The sequence below is a fragment of the Neofelis nebulosa genome, chromosome 1 (genome assembly GCF_028018385.1).
Source record: "Neofelis nebulosa isolate mNeoNeb1 chromosome 1, mNeoNeb1.pri, whole genome shotgun sequence".
Lineage (NCBI taxonomy): Eukaryota > Metazoa > Chordata > Mammalia > Carnivora > Felidae > Neofelis > Neofelis nebulosa.
Genome location: NC_080782.1, coordinates 107,966,869 through 107,983,838, shown reverse-complemented (window position 1 = coordinate 107,983,838; position 16,970 = coordinate 107,966,869). Strand labels below are relative to the sequence as shown.

At 34.2% G+C, this 16,970-nt stretch overlaps 1 protein-coding gene and 1 long non-coding RNA gene across 3 annotated transcripts in view; one reads left to right on the top strand and one right to left on the bottom strand.

Moving 5' to 3' along the window:
• LOC131512546 (uncharacterized) overlaps positions 1–16,970 on the bottom strand; it is a 106,715-nt gene that overhangs the window by 63,150 nt on the left and 26,595 nt on the right. The gene's annotated exons all lie outside the window — the stretch shown is intronic.
• Positions 1–16,970, top strand: part of CWC27 (CWC27 spliceosome associated cyclophilin) — a 196,219-nt gene that overhangs the window by 170,348 nt on the left and 8,901 nt on the right. The gene's annotated exons all lie outside the window — the stretch shown is intronic.

The window sequence follows — 16,970 nt, the reverse complement described above, 5'->3', positions numbered from 1 at the left end:
CCACCTGCTCCTACAGAACAAAATCAGCATTCCAAGGAGAGGAGAAAAGTTAAATCTATGAGAGTAGAATGTGATCTTGTGAACATTTAACTGTTTACTACTATGTTCCATTCAAATGTTTTTCCAGGTTAATCTAAGATTAACCTAATACTTTGTAACAAATATATATGATAAAATAATAAACCATATAAAGATCTATCTGCCTTCCTCCCTCCTCTTCTCATCTCTCTCCCCTCCACCACTTTCTCATAGTACGTACAGTATTCAGTATTCTAAGAATTAGAGAATAATTATTTTTACTATATAAAGAAAAGATGTTCACTATACCAAAACCAGATTATGGACACCTCAAAAAAAGTAAATAATAGTCACCTGTGATCCTCAGCTCAACAATAAATATCATTAATTTATACACTTCCAGATATTTTTATGCCCATGCACATTTTAGGCAGAAATGAAATCATATAATGCTATATAATTTTATAACTTGCTTTCAGCTTTTAGCAATATATAGCAAATATACAAAAGTAAATACTTTTCCTTGCCATACATAATTTTATGATTAATTTTTATATTTTTGTATTAGGCCACATAGTATGCCATTATAAGATAAACCACAGTTTCCTTGATCAGCCCCATGTTTTTGGATATTTAGGCTCTTTCCAGTTTGGTTTTTAGTGTTTATTTTTTTTTGTTTATTTAATGTTTTGTTTATTTGTTTTAATGTTTATTTATTTTTGAGACAGAGAGAGACAGAGCATGAGTGAGGGAGGGGCAGAGAGAGAGAGGGAGACACAGAATCCGGAGCAGGCTCCAGGCTCTGAACTGTCAGCACAGAGCCCGATGCAGGGCTCGAACTCACGGACTGTGAGATCATGACCTGAGCCAAAATCAGACACTTAACCAACTAAGCCACCCAGGCGCCCCTCCAGTTTACATGTATTATACACAACACTGTAATGAACATCCATGTATCTTCATCATTGCCAGTTTTCTCCAGATCAATTTCCAAAACTGGAATTCCTTAGTCAGTGGGTATGCATATTACGCTTCTGCTAAATATTTTCATGGCCCTCCCAAAATGTCATTCCAGTCTACACTCCCAAATAAATATCATTTTTATGACTTGCTTTTTAGGGCTGTTAGAATCTCAAGAATTAATTAAGGTACTTTGCAGTACTTACTGAAAGAGAATAACATTTCCAAAAACATGTTTTGCCTTTGTAAAGTTTTTAAAAATACGCAGTCTGGTTTGCTTCTGTTTTTAATAAAACTAGTACACATTTCATCATAACTCTTCAAGATCCTCAGGTTTAAATAGTTTTGTTCTTGGTTCTGAAAAAATTATCCTTCTAAGATAATCTTATTGGTTAGGACTTTTGGATCTGGATTCTTTTTTTGTTTTTGTTTTTCAGTTTTATTACTGCACCTTGGCTTGCATTAAAAATCAGTTTGTCCATCAGTCATTGTTTGTGCTAGAGATTAGTTTGAGAACCAGATTTAGCATGAGGTAGTTTTCAAGTGTTCTTCAGGAGTTAGCATAGCATAGAAGCAATAAAAACCAGTTGTCTGAGTATTCAAAACTGTGAAAATTTAATAATGCAGATGTAAAAGAAAGTATTGACTGTTAGGTCCATTCAGACCTCATTATAAGATACCATTAAAGGACATAGCTTCACTTCATTGGCAAAGCTTTAAATACTTTTTATATATAATAAATGCTATAATTTGTATGAGGTTTAGTCACGTATTGAGTGAAGGGTACAATGACTACAAAGGAACATTGTAATTATAGTCTCCACTTCATTCAATCAGGACTTTGCCAAGCATGGATAACAAGTCAGTGTAGACAAACCCAAATACAGGTATAAGGACAGATGCTGTGAGAATAATGAAAACTCACATTAGCCAAGCAAGAGATCTTCTTTACCCATTTAGCATTAGCCAAGACAGCAGGTCTCACATTTTTTTCTCTGGACCCCTTTATACTCTTAAAAATTGGGGCACCTGGGTGGCTCAGTTGGTTGAGCATCCGACTTCAGCTCAGGTCATGATCACAGTCCATGAGTTCAAGCCCCACATCGGGCTCTATGCTGACAGCTCAGAGCCTGGAGCCTGCTTCGGATTCTGTGTCTCCCTCTCCCTCTGCCCCTCCTCTGCTCATGCTCTCTCTCTCTCTCTCTCTCTCTCTCTCTCTCTCTCTCTCTCAAAAAGTAAATAAAAATTTTAAAAAAAATTTTTTTTAATTATAAAATTTAGTGAGGACTCCAAAGAGCTTTGATTTGTATGGAATATATCTATTGATATTCACCTTACTAGAAATTAAAACTAAAGAATGAAATCACTTAAAAATAATAATAAACCCATTTCATGTTATGAAGAACCATTATATTTTCATAGGAGAAAATCTAGTGAGAAAAGTGCCATTGATTTACCTTTTTTTTTTTAATTTACCTTTTTTTTGCGTATCTCCCAATGTCTGACATAACAGAAGCAGCCGGATTCTCATATCTTCTTCACTGTCTGTTTTTAATTTTTTTTTTATGTTTGTTTATTTCTGAGACAGAGACAGAGCATGAGTCGGGGAGGGGCAGAGAGAGAGGGAGACAGAGAATCAGAAGCAGGCTCCAAGCTCTGAGCTGTCAGCACAGAGCCCGATGCGGGGCTCGAACTCACAAACCATGAGATCATGACCTGAGCTGAAGTCGGTTGCTCAACCGACTGAGCCACCCAGGCGCCCCTTCTTCACTCTGTTTTGATCCCACACATCATGTACTCTCTCAAAAATTCCACCGTGAATTCATAAGGATAAGAATGAAAATGAAAAAAGACAATGTTTTAATATTCATACTAAAATAATTTTGACAATAGAGACACAGTGATCCTCAAGTCACAGTTTGAGAACTGATGGACTAAAGCATCTTTAGTCATTGTGTGTGTCATGATGATTCTTTTTGTTAGATATAATAACTCACTTTATAAGTCCTGGGAAGCTTTATTCAACTTCGCAGTTTGTGATCCTTGTTCTCAAAGAGTACCAAAGTAGTGCTTTCCGAATTAAATGTGGCCAGCCTATTGGCCGAGACCTGCTTACAACATAATTCTTACCATGCCCATAGCAACTCCAAACTGGCATTTAACTGCTCTTTTTTCTTTTTCAGAAATGTTTCGTAATAGGCTTTTTAGAGTAGCTTTAGACTCACAGCAAAATTGAGCAGAAACTATAAAAAGTTCCCGTAATCCTCCCCTTCCCTCCCCTGCAACACACAGCCCTCTCAACTATCAATATCCCACACCGGAATGGTACATTTGTTGCAAATGAAAAGCCTATATTCACACATCATTATCTCTTAAAGGCCACAGTTTACATTAGGGTTCACTGTCAGTGATGTATATTCTATGGGTTTGGACAAATGTATAATGACATGTAGCCACCATTATAGTACCATACAGAATAGTTTCATTGCCCTAAAAATTCTCTATGTTCTGCTTATTCATCTCTCATTTTCCCACTAAGGCTGGCAACCGTAGATGATTTTACTGTGTGCACAGTTTCGCCTTTTCCAGAATGTCATATAGTTGGGATCAGAGAGTATACAGCTTTTTTGGGTTGGCTCCGTTCACTTAGTAATATGCATTTAAGATTCCTCCATGAACTTCATGCCTTCATGGATCTTTTTTTAGTGCTGAATGATATTCCTTGTCTGTACGTAGCACAGTTTACCTATGCATTCACCTACTAAAGGACATCTCAGCTACTTTCAAGTTTTGGCAAGCATGAATAAAGCTGCTATAAACATCCATGTGTAAGTTTTTGTATGGACATAAGTTTTAGGGTAAATACCAAGGAGTATAATTGCTATATCATATGGTAAGAGCATGTTTAGTTTTGTAAGAAACTGCCAAACAATCACCCACAGTGGCTTGACCATTTTGCTTTCCCACTGCAATGAATGAGAGTCCCCGTAGCTCCACTTCCTTACTGGAATTTGGTGTCCTCGGTGTTTTAGATTTTGACCCTTCTGACAGGTGTGGAGTGGTATTTCATTGTTCTTTTAATTTGCAGTTCCTCAATGACCTATGATGTTGATCATCTTTCCACATGCTATTTGCCATCTCTGTACCTGCTTTTGTGAGGTGTCTGCTAAGGTTTTTTGCTCGCTTTTTAATCGAGTTGTTCATTTTCTTCTTATTGAGTTTTCAGAGTTCTTTGTATCTTCAGGTGTGTCTTTAGTAAATATTTTCTCCCAGTCTGTGGCTTGTCTTCTCATTCTCTTGGTACTGTTTTCTACAGAGCAGAAGTTTTTAATTTCCATGAAATCCAGGTAATCCACTGTTTGTTTCATGGATCATGCCTTTGGTGTTGCATCTAATAGCCAAGGTCATCTAGGTTTTCTCCTATGTTATCTTCTAGGAGTTTTACACTTTTGCATATTGCATTTAGGTCTATGATGCATTTTTTAATTGAAATAAAATTAACATACAGTGTTATATTAGTTTCAGGTGTATGACATTTATCCAACAATTCTCTACATTACTCAGCACTCACCAGGACAAGTGTAATTCCCATCTGTCACCATACAACGTTATTACAGTATTATTGACTATATTCTCTATGCTGTACTTTTCATCTCTGTGCCTTATTTATTTTGGCCTATGATCCATTGTGAATTATTTTGTGAAGGCTGTGGGATCTGTGTCTAGATTTTTTTTTTTTTTTTTTGCTTGTGGAGTGTTTACATTTTCACAAACATTTTAGTTTTGGCAAGTCTGCAGTTACTTTTAATGTGCAATCTCATCATTTCTTTTATAACCAGCTGTTAAGTATATTTTAAGCCAATTATCAGTTATTCATATAAATTAATAAGATTTGCAAAATAACTGACAGTAGAAATCACTTATACTTGACTTTAAAGTAAATATACATCATTTTTATGCTTTTTGTTCATATTCTTCTACTGGTAGTAGGAGATAAAGGTGGTTCTGAATCCAACCAATTCATTCTTTTTTTTATAAACACTTTTAAATGATTTATTTATTTTTGAGAGAGAGACAGAGAGAGAGAAAGAGAATGTGTGCAAGCAGGTGAGGGGCAGAGAGAGAGGGAGACACAGAATCCACAGCAGGCTCCAGGCTCTGAGCTGTCAGCACAGAGCCCAATGCGGGGCTCGAACTCACAAACTGTGAGATCATGACCTGAGCCAAAGTCGGACACTTAACCGACTGAGCCACCCAGGCACCCCCCTCAACCAATTTATTCTTGAAGCAGATATTTGCATGTGATATATTTCAGGTATGCTGCTAGGACCTTAATGCTATCTTCCCTCATTTAACCCTCATAGGGCTCATAGGTTAGGGACCAGCTATGGTGGGTTTGTTTCTTACAGCTCCACTAGAGAATCAGTATTATTCCCATTCTATAAATGAAGAAACTTAGACTCAGAAAGTTAGGTTATTTGCCCAAGATCACACAGTAATAAATAGTGAGGCTCTTGGTCACACTTAAGAGCCCCAGAATACCAATTTCTAGCACAGTGATTTTAACATGAAGTAACAAAAATGAGGGGTGGGGGAAATCAACTTGACTTTCAAAGACCTTTGATTCTAAATAATACTATCTGTCTTCTGGAGCTGGTTACAGCACATTTATCATCCAGTCTAATCTTTGGAATACTTTTCACATTCTTTTCAAGAAATGCACCACTATGGAGGCTCTGTATAATCCTACATATTGAATTATATTTTAATTATACAATGAGCTGTTAAATCAGACTGCCTGAACAAGCAACCTCTATTGCAAGCCTTAATTTCTTCACCTGTAAAGTGGAAATAACAATATCTACCTCAGGGTTATTATTAGAATTAAATGAGATAATTCGTGTAAAGTGGTTCTAAAGTTACAAAGTTCCTGACTCTAAGGAAATGCTCAGGAAATATTAGGTGTGAGAGAGGGAGAAGGGTGCATGGTACTGGGGTAATATTGGTAAGGCCTGACAAATTACTCAGTAAACACTCTAAATTAAATTGACAAATTGTTAGTTATACAGTTGTCTTGATGTAATAATATCAAAGAAAAATAATATATAAATAAAAGGCAAATGTTAATTTACCTCAGTTATGTTGTCTGTAACCTAGAAGGAATGTGGATATATTCATTAAATTTGCTAGCTGTGCATGATGGTTCTATTTTAAAATCTTTTGAGAAAAAGAGACAAGTATTATAAAGCAGATTCTTTAGCTGAATCTGATTATAACTCTGAATATAATTTTATATAACTCTGAATCCAGAGTTTAGCTAATGTAAATTCAGCATCCATAGAGAAAGAGGAGGGGAGTAGACAAGATTACCTTTTTTATGCTGGGAATATACAATCATACATCGTGGACTTGGACCGTCTCCAGAAACTTTTTTTTGTTTTTTGTTTTTTGGGGGTTTTTATAGCTGACAGCATTTTGAAACAGAGAAAGGCCTTTGTAGACATAAGTAGTTCATTTCTATTGGGAAGAAGATTTAAGGAGCAAAGGTCCTTGGGATTAAGCACATTGTAGTAAAAAAACCATTTCATAGTGGGAGTTACAGATAGCAACCAAGCCAGTACAAAATGAAAGCGGCCATTATACACAGGCAATCAAGAAAATAGGAACAAAAGCTCTATTACTTTAACCATATCTCAAAGTTAAATGATGTAGAAAAACCCAAATACTAAGGTTCCAGGTGAAAGAAGATGTGAAAGAAGATGCAGAATTTGTACAGAGTTGTTTGTATTTCTAAAAATAAAATTTTTACAAATTTTTTAAATTGCTTTCAAAAATGTTTAATTTGTATCATTTTCTTTTAGAAAATTATTAGATGAAATTAATACTAATTGTCATATTGATTTTTCAAATAACCCACTTTGTGGTTATAATGCAATCTATATAAAAAACATTGAAAAAGGACAGGAAATAAAAAATCATTAGTAATTTCATACCCTACAGAGAATCATCATTAATCCTTTTGTCTATACCTATATTACACTTTTCCCAAGAATGGAAAAATTTATTTGATTTTTCATTAGGAGTCTTTCATGAGTGAATAATCCAATAGTTATATATTTTGTAAGTCCACTGTTATCTCCTTAGGTTAAAGGAAGTGAAACTGTTAAGTATTTTTTTATAATTTACAAACAAGAAACTGCATAGTTCTTATTTAATTTTGATGAATTTTCAAAATCGTACATACCCATGTAAACACCACCAAAACAAGATCTAGAACATTTACATCACCCCTGAAAGTTCCCTCATGCCCCTTTCAAACAGTTCCCTCCCCCAGATCATTGTGATTTTTGTTAGCTCAAGTGTGTCTTGATAACATCTTTGCTAGATTGCATTCCAGAAGGTTAAATCATTTATACCTGTACCGGTAATGTATGAAGTGGCTGGTTTCTCCTTATGCTAAGTATCACGTATGTGTATGTTGTAATATATCATAGGTACCAGATATAGATACATTAATCTTTGCCAGTTTCTACTTTGTATTATTTTGTATTTCTTTGTTTACTGATGAAGTTGAACTTTTAAAAATGTGTTAACTGGCCATTTATATTTCATCATTCTTGTGGTGGTGGTTATTAAGTGTATAAGGCTTTTTTTTTATTAAGTGTATAGTCTAATATGATTATATATTTCTTACTGCTTTGCAAAAGCTCTTTAATATTAAGGAATTTGGGGCGCCTAGGTGGCTCAGTCAGTAGAGCGTCCAACAATGGCTCAGGTAATGATCTGGTAGTTCGTGGGTTCGAGCCCCGGGTCGGGCTCTGTGCTAACAGCTCAGAGCCTGGAGTCTGCTTCAGATTCTGTGTCTCCCTCTCTCTCTGCCCCTCCCCCCACTCATGCTCACTCGCTCTCTCTCAAAAATAAACATTAAAAAAATTAAAAATATTAAGGATATCATTTTTTGTTTTAAATATTTTTACTAGTTTGTCATTACCTAACAATTTGTTTGTGAGGGGTTTGCTTTGTTTTGTTTTGGCTTTGTTTTTAACATGGAGTTTTAAATGTTTATTTATAAATCTGCCAATCTTGCTCTTCATGTTTTTGGCCCAGCATCATTCTTTAAACTCTTATAATCCCAGGATTATATAAATACCTAGTTATATCTTTCTCTAGTATTTTTGTGGTTTTATTTTCATTTTTAATTTACATCTTTAATCTACCTGGAAATTATTATTTGGTGTATTATATTAGGTTACTCTTATAACTTTTATTTTTGTATATTACTAACTTCCACAAGTGAATAATCCTTTGTTTTTCCCCACTGATATTACACATGTGCTTTATCATATACTAAGGGCTTAGAAATATTTTTGGGTCAGTTTCATCATTTTACAAGGATTTTTCTGTCTATTCCTATGTCAGTACCTCACTGCTAAATTATTACAGCCATATAATACTATTTAATATCTGGTAAGCAAGTTGGATCTCTATTGTTCAACACATATTTTTACTTTAAAAGTTTAAGCAACTGGATAATGTGCTCCATTTGTATTTTCTTTGAGTAAACCACACCTGGAAAAATCTTAGACAATTGAACATGGAATCAATAAAAAGGCCCCATTATTTAACAGGTGGCCACTACCTGAATTGAGACCCTAGTGCCAAGAAGGAAATAATCAGTCTTTAGACAAACTCCCTACTTTCAAAGTAATGGAAAAGACTGCATGTGGAAAATAAGTAGCATGAGGAATAAAAAAGAACAAAATTTAGGATATTTGATTGCCAATTTATGGTATAGGTTATTAAATGTTTTTATGAGAGGTTTGATCAGAATTTTTTCCATTTCCCTGGTACTGAAAAAAAAAAGCACAAAATATTAACAAAATCATACAGTAGATAACATCTCACTTTTATTTTACATGATGGTAATCCCCAGAACATCTAGGATTGCTGTATATAAATGCAAGCCACAAAATATTCTTCCAGAGACATTCATTAATAATCTTTCTACTACCTACCATTTTGAATTATTAACATCCCTTATCCTCTCTGGTATTAATGCAGATAATCAAGTTAAATGTAACAATAATGTTCTGTTCTTTGTGTGCAGATAATTCAATCAGCCACGATATATAAAATGTTGGGCTTGAGCTGTTTTTTTAGTAGAAATAAAAGTTGTAAGAAGAAGCTAACTTTTACTAACATTTACAAAATATTAATCTTTTTTAACCTATAAGCTAAATGTTATTAAATTATATGGGAAGAATCTGAAGCAGAGAAAGGTTAAGTAACTTGGGTCAAGATCTCAGAGCTAGAAAGTGGTAGATCTCAGAAATAGCTAATCATGCTTGGCTCAGTAGTTGTCTTTTTTTGTGTGATTTTATACTGCAACAGTTTCTCGAGCTAGCCTACATATTTTTCACATTTGCTTATAAAGCAGTGTCATTGTTTATTGCTGTAGTAATAAGGCCAAACAAGTGACTTCAGCACTTTATTATAAATTTTTGGTCAAAAATTGTCCAGCTCCCTTTAAATCACAGCAGATATTAAGTCCATGTCCCTAATATTATAATCCCTTTAATTTGAAAAATTAAAATACAGACAGTTGTTTAAAAGTTTAACTTGAATAAGAAGTTCTTGCCACATTTACCCAGAATTTTCCATGGGAATATACAGGAGAGTGGTTATGAATATGGGATTTGGAATCAGACCTGATTTGAATTTATTAGCTGTGTGATTTCAGACAAATTGTATAACCTATCTCATCCTGTTGCTTAAACTAGTCTGAGGATAGTAAATAGTACCTTTCTTTTTTTTTTTTTTTTTTTTTTTTTTTTAATTTTTTTTTTTAATGTTTTTTATTTATTTTTGGGACAGAGAGAGACAGAGCATGAACGGGGGAGGGGCAGAGAGAGAGGGAGACACAGAATCAGAAACAGGCTCCAGGCTCCGAGCCATCAGCCCAGAGCCTGACGCGGGGCTCGAACTCACGGACCGCGAGATCGTGACCTGGCTGAAGTCGGACGCTTAACCGACTGCGCCACCCAGGCGCCCCGTAAATAGTACCTTTCTGATAGGTTTGTAGATTACATGAAATACTTTTTTTAAAGGATTTAACAGGGTGTCAGTGCTCAGTAAAGGTTTTGTTGTTCTCATTTTTGATGTTCTCATTGATATTTTTGAAAACTAATTTCTCTGTATTTGTCAGTAGATCTACCAAGATGATTAGAATTTATACCATTTCTATAATGTTTGACAGGTTTTTTTGTTTGTTTGTTTTTTTACCTTTTCTTAATTAACCCATAATAAGTTGCAATGGTTAACTTCAGTTTCTATCATGATTCTTTCTAGGATAAAATAAATTTGAGATTTGATATTTTTATGGTAGACAGTAATGCCTCATTAATGAAATATTGTTGTTGTTTTTTTTCCTTGAGACTGGTGCCAAAAATGGCAGAAGGGATATCAACTATAAATAAAATTTTAATATAAACTTTAGAGAGCACAAAATTATAAACTCAGTGTAAGGTAAATGTTTTTCTTCTGTTTCTCTCTCTTAGCCAAGTTCTAAGATAGTGATAAAATGAAGCAAGAGGAAATACGATTATAGACCCAGTTGCCTAATTGGTATTCATTTTATAAAGGACTATAAATAATGCTGCAGAAGACCAATGAGGTTCTTTATAAATAGGACCTTGTCAGAATTGCTGACCCTGGAAAGGCAGTTATTTTCATTCTAAGCCCTCTGTCCAGTCCCTGAAGTCACCTCTTTTTCTCCCTTTTTCTTCTGAATAAAGAAAGCTCTGCTGTATTTACTCTGCTTTCATACAGTTTGACCTGAAATAAGTTTCTATCACATTAGGTAAGCTTGCTTTGTTCGTGGATTTGTTGAGAGAGACGGGCAGATAGCCATGTACCCCAGCTGCTTACCAGGCCTTTTGGACTGGGAACCCTATCTTCCCAAGTTGTTTTGTTAGTTCACCAGGCACAGATTAAATGTTATTGGCTGAGCGGTTGGTTAAACCCCAGGGCAGGTGTAAGAATGTGTATTACAGATTTATTCTGGAAAGCCTCTTAAATCTTTCCACCTGTGCCCTACTGAGAGTGTGAAGCATATTAGATAGGCAAGAAAGCTGAGAAACTATTCCCATGTTGCTGAAGACATTTTGAAAATTACATCTTTTCACTTTTGCTCCAACAATACTCAATATTTATTCAAGACACTCTATAATATGAGGATTATTTTTTTCTTTTTAACTGAGGAAAACAAAAAGTTTTTTTTAAGAGGTGGCTTTTCAAAACCCCAAAGCAAAGGAGAAATATTAACATTTATTCAAAATTAGAAGAAAGGAAGTTTTCCCATGTTAATGATGAACAGTAAAAGAAATTCCACTAGTTTTTATCTTTGTTTTCTTTTTCCATAGGCCAGTGGCTTGCTTGGTTTACCTAATGTTCTATTTTCCTATAGTGATTTTCATTTGTTTCAAATATTTCAATGTGTTTCTTTTATTGTTTTGTTACTATTGTCCTGCTGTCAATTTTTAAATTTCTTCTAAGTTTTGGCCATTTCTGTCTGCATTTTTCTCTGCTTCCTTTAAGTCACTGTTACTGTTTCCCATTTTGACTCTTCTTTTATCCTTTTTCTCCTTGATTTCATTCCCTTATTTAGCCTCTTCTGTTTCTCAGTCATCTCTGTCCTGTGCTGACCTGCTCTGCTGGACATGAAGAATCCCAGTGACCTCATTTTCCTGGACTTTTTAAAATATACTTTGATCTCTGGCCTCATTCATGCTTTGTCTGTCTGTCTGTCTCGTCATATGAATTACTGTCACTTCTATCTAATTCGTGTTGAAAAAGATCCACACTGTTTTCATATATAGTGATACTTTAATGCTTTAATATCTTAATTCCTTAAGAAGCTTTGAACATTTGTAAAAAGAGAACCCTAAGTTACCTGTAATTATTGATAGAGAAAAGTTCTAAAATTAAAAGTTTATAAGACATTTACCTAAATATTACATTTTGATAGGTAAAATATTATCAAAATGAAAGAATCCTCCATTTAATGTTTGAAAATATATTCTAGATCTCATATGAAAATGTCAAAATGTTCAAACAAAATTGTCACTTACATTTTAAGCAGTATCAAAAGTTAGCAGAGAATCATAGAAAAAAATAGTTGTAATATTGGGGTTGATAATGTCATCTCTATATAGCTACTTTTGATTAATTCATTTGAAATAAATCTAAAAGTTATGATTTTCATATTAGATATACTTTCTTTAAACTTTAATAAGTATCAAATGTTTAACATAGTTACCCAGATTCTACAGAAATTATTTTGATTTTTATTTTTCATTAGCAGCAAAACACCCTTAAAAGTATCTGTCATATTTAGGTTTCCAAAGTTTTTAGGCTATGAACTGGGAAGCAGGCTTCAGTTTGATAAATAAATTCAATAGCTTCTCTTTAGTTACTTAATTGTAAAATGGAATGGAGGAAACCAAGTTATCTGCAGATATAGAAAATCCAAAGTTATCTGTCTAAAGTTCTAAGACTTCAAGTATTGTGGCCAGAAACAAAATAAATACACAAAGATCAGTATCAGTTCATCAGCTGCTGTGAAATTATCACTTAGAAAACATTTTTTTAATTGAGAAAACTCAACCTGTTATACAGATAAAGAGATAGGTATACCATGTTTCTAGAATGCTTAATTTTTAACAAAAAAATTATCTCAAGATTATTTTATAAATCTAATATAATACAAATAAAATACCAGTTGAAGGAGGGGAGAAGAGATGCAAGCAAAAATAACCCAGAAATTTTTTAATAAAAAGAATAGGAAAGCACAACTTCTCACTCCTTAGGTGTGGGCTATGCATACTGAATAACCTCCAAAGAGTACCACATGGAAAGCAAGGGGGGAAAGTAACTTTAGAGTGGAAAACACTGGCAAGCACTCAGTAAGGTGATCAAGGTCAACATCAACATCATAAATCACTTTGATAGCATTTGCCCTTGATATGATGTAATGAAAATTCCACTTTACATTGTGGTCTTTCTCCCAATAGCCTGTAAGCCCACTCTTACCCTGAGAAAAACATCAGATAAATCCCTTTAGTGTATGCATCGTACAAAATACCCAACCAGTACTCCTGTAAACTGTCAAAGTGATCAAAACAAGGAAATTCTGAGAAATTGCCATAGCCAAGAATAGCCTATGGAAACATGACAACCCAAATGTAATGTGATATCCTGAATGGGATCCTGCAACAAAAAAAAAAGGACATTAGGTAAAAGCTAAGTGTATTAGTCTCCTAGAGCTACCATAACAAAATACCACAGACTAGGTTACTTAAACAACAGAAATTTATTTTCTCACAGTTTTGGAGGCTGGAAGTCTAAGATGAAAGTGTCAGTAGGGTTGATTTCTAGTGAGACTTCTTTCCTTGGCTTGCAGATGGCCCACCTTTATGACCTCATTTGATATTTTTAAATTGAGGTATAATTAGCATATTAGTTTCAGATATACTACATAATTATTCAATATTTGTATGTGTTGCAAAATGACATTTTATGTTAATCATATCTGTAAAGACCATATCTACAAATATAGTCATATTGGGAATTGGGTCTTCAACTTATGAATTTTGGGGAAACACTTTAGTCCATAACACTAAGGAAATATAAATAAGCTATGGACTTATAATAATAATTTATCAATATTGGTTCATTAAGTGTTACAAATGTACAATACTAACATGAGATGGTAATAATAGGAAAAATTGGTTTGGGGGTATGAGAGAACTTTCTGTACTAACTGCTCAATTTTTCTGTAAGTCTAAACCTCTTGAAAAAATAGAGTCTATTTAAAAAAAATACTCTTTTTTAAAGAATAAGAAAGTAATGATCTTTCCTGGTCAGATGCCAAAATTATAATAATTAAACCAGTGGGTTGGGATACTGTACAAGGTGAATTATTCTAGAAATGAAGTTGGAACAACTAGGTAGCCACATGGAAAAAATAAGTAAAGTAATTAGAACTTTATCTGACCCAGTATACTAAAAAAAAAAAAAAAATTCTAAATTGATACAAGAATAACAAATGAAAAGAGAAATGTAAAGGTGCTATTAGAAAATATAGTGGATTTTTACATGGTATTAATGTGAAGAAAGACTTAAGCATAACTTTAAAGACAGAAGGAGACTGCTCATAATGACTGTATAAAAAAATTGTAAATTTCTATATGGAAGGGAGGACAGAGGGATGGATGGAAGAGGAAAGGAGATAGGTAGGTAAACCTAGACCAAAAAAAAAAAAAAAAAATTAAAGGATAAATGACAAACTAGAAAAGTTTTTGCAATTTATGTGATGAATATGGATTTATATTCTTAACATAGTAAAAATTCTCACAAATCCATAAGGAAAATATGAATATGCCACTTTTTTTCCATAAGCAAAGGATGCACACACATATCACAAAAGAAGAAATTCAAAAAGCCAAAAAATGGAGGGAGGGGATAAAAACAAAAGGTATTAGAGCAAAATGAGGCACTCTGCCAATGAGATTGTAAACTGATAAATCCTCTGTGGAGGGAAGTTAGACCATTCATATGAAATACCTTAAATATGTACAAATCTTTGTCCCAAGAATTCTACTTCTAGGAATATATCCTAAGCATTAGTAAAGATTATTACAAATGATAGTAATATCTTAAACAAAAATGGGAAATTTATCCATCATGGAAAGCTTAAGGAGTAGAGCTAGGGCGTGACTAGATTAGAGAATTCAACCAGTGTCAGGACTCACTCTCTCTCTCTCTCTCTCTCTCTCTCTCTCTCTCTCTCCTCCCTCTGTTTTCTGTCTCCTGGTTCCATTTTCCTCTCACTTGGCCTCATCCAAGACTTCCCCTAGGGGTTGGCAAAGATGGCCTTCAGAAGTTCTAGGTTTACGTTATGTAGTCAACCCAGTAGTTCTAGAAAAAGTTCTTGAACCAGTTGTGTTTAGCCTTTTCAAATTCAAATGCCCATGCCCTAAATGTAATTACTGGTTATTCTGGACAGGTCTATTCCATGCGTCCCCTCCCTGGGACAAGCACAAGGGGGTGTCATCCCACTCCAAGTACATGGACTCATAGTGGGGAAGGGTCATTTCTGAAAGAAAAAGAAGAATTATGCTACCAAAAGAAATAAGGTTGAACCTGCCTCTCCTTCCCAAAATTACTACAAATAAGAAAATCCAAATATTTCTTATTCACATAGATATTATTCGCAGCATTCTGTTCATAAAGGTGAAAATATGAACAAGCCTAAGAATCCTACAATACAGGGTTGATTGTAAATTATCTATAGGATCAAATACTAGAAAATGAATAAAATTACATAGAAGTATAATTATCCATGTAAAAAAAAAGATGATCATGGTATAGTTGGGTATAAAAGTATAAAATATATGCATTATGATCCCTTCAAATATATATACACATATACACACATATATATAATACATACATCCATATATGTGTATTGAGATGCATTAAAAAAGTACAGGAAGTGATGCACCTATATGTTTACACTAGTTACTGCTGAGCTATGGAATTACAGATGATTTTTGTTTGTCTTTTCTTTTTGCTTCTCAGGATTATGTTACTTTGCACAAAGGAAAAACACATAAAAATAGTCAATACATGCTAATCATGCCACGAAAGTTATAAAAGTAAAATTTCTATAATTCTTTGATTCTTTAAACAGTTTCTACCCGTCAAATGGCATGTAGTCTAGGACAGACAGGATATATTTTTAAATATATATAAGCCAGGGCACCTGGGTGGCTCAGTCGATTAAGTGTTCTGACTTCGGCTCACGTCATGATCTTGCTGTTCGTGAGCTCAAGCCCTGTGCTGACAGCTCGGAGCCTGGAGCCTGCTTCGGATTCTGTGTCTCCCTCTCTCTCTGCCCCTCCCCTACTCATGCTCTGTCCTTTTCTCTCTCAAAAATAAAAAAACATTAAAAAAAAAATTTAAATATATATAGGCCTCCAAAGTTAGGCAAGATCAAATAAGTAAGTTCTTGTGTATGATGATATGAATGAAAACACTTTGAAAAAGTCTATGAAGCATAACAGAGTGTTATAAAAATGATAACTTTATACAAGCACACTTTGTATGTAATACATACATACAAAATACAAAATAAATTGACATGAAAGTAAGTGTTGGACTTAATGGAGGAATGATGTTTGAATCTCATTCTAATTATGTGAGGTAATTAGGGTGCATATTACCATCTCCTCTTCACAGATGAAGAAATAGGCCTGAAAAGCAATGTGACTGTCCTCCAGTAACATTTAGCGACTGAATTATAACTCAAACCCAGGTCTTCCAACTGCAGTCCACAAAAGTTTCCACAGAAAGTCTCAGATAAATTCAAAAGTAAGAGCCAGCCCTGAATGAAACCCAGGGCAGTCAGAGAAGAATTTTAGGAGAAAATGGGAATTACACTGGGCTTTGAAAGGACAAGGGACACAGACCAATGGGAAGGGGGTGGTGGGGCATTCCAGAGAAGTGACATGGACAAAGAAAGCATGCTGCAGGCCATCTATGATACAGAACAGGGTGTGGTCCTTTCAGAGAATCAAATGTGGGCAAAACTTGAAAATTGTTTTGTCTTACTGAAATTTTTTTTTAAAAACAAAAAGGACTGTTTTTGCTTTTCAAATGCAAATCTCCTTTCCAGCTCTCCCCTCCAAAAAAAAAAAAAAAAAAAAAAACTTCAACCATATAAATTAAGTTCCCTATCTATAGTCCCGTAGAATGATAAACTTAAATAATAACCAGGAGTTATTTAGTTGGATATCTTAAGAATTCTAATTTAACAGAGAAATAAGAACCTGTCAACACAGTACAGAAAAGACAAATTACGTGGATGACAACGTTTCGCAAAGAATGGCAAGGCCTTTCAACCCAAGTGGAGGGAGGCTGAGGACAATATA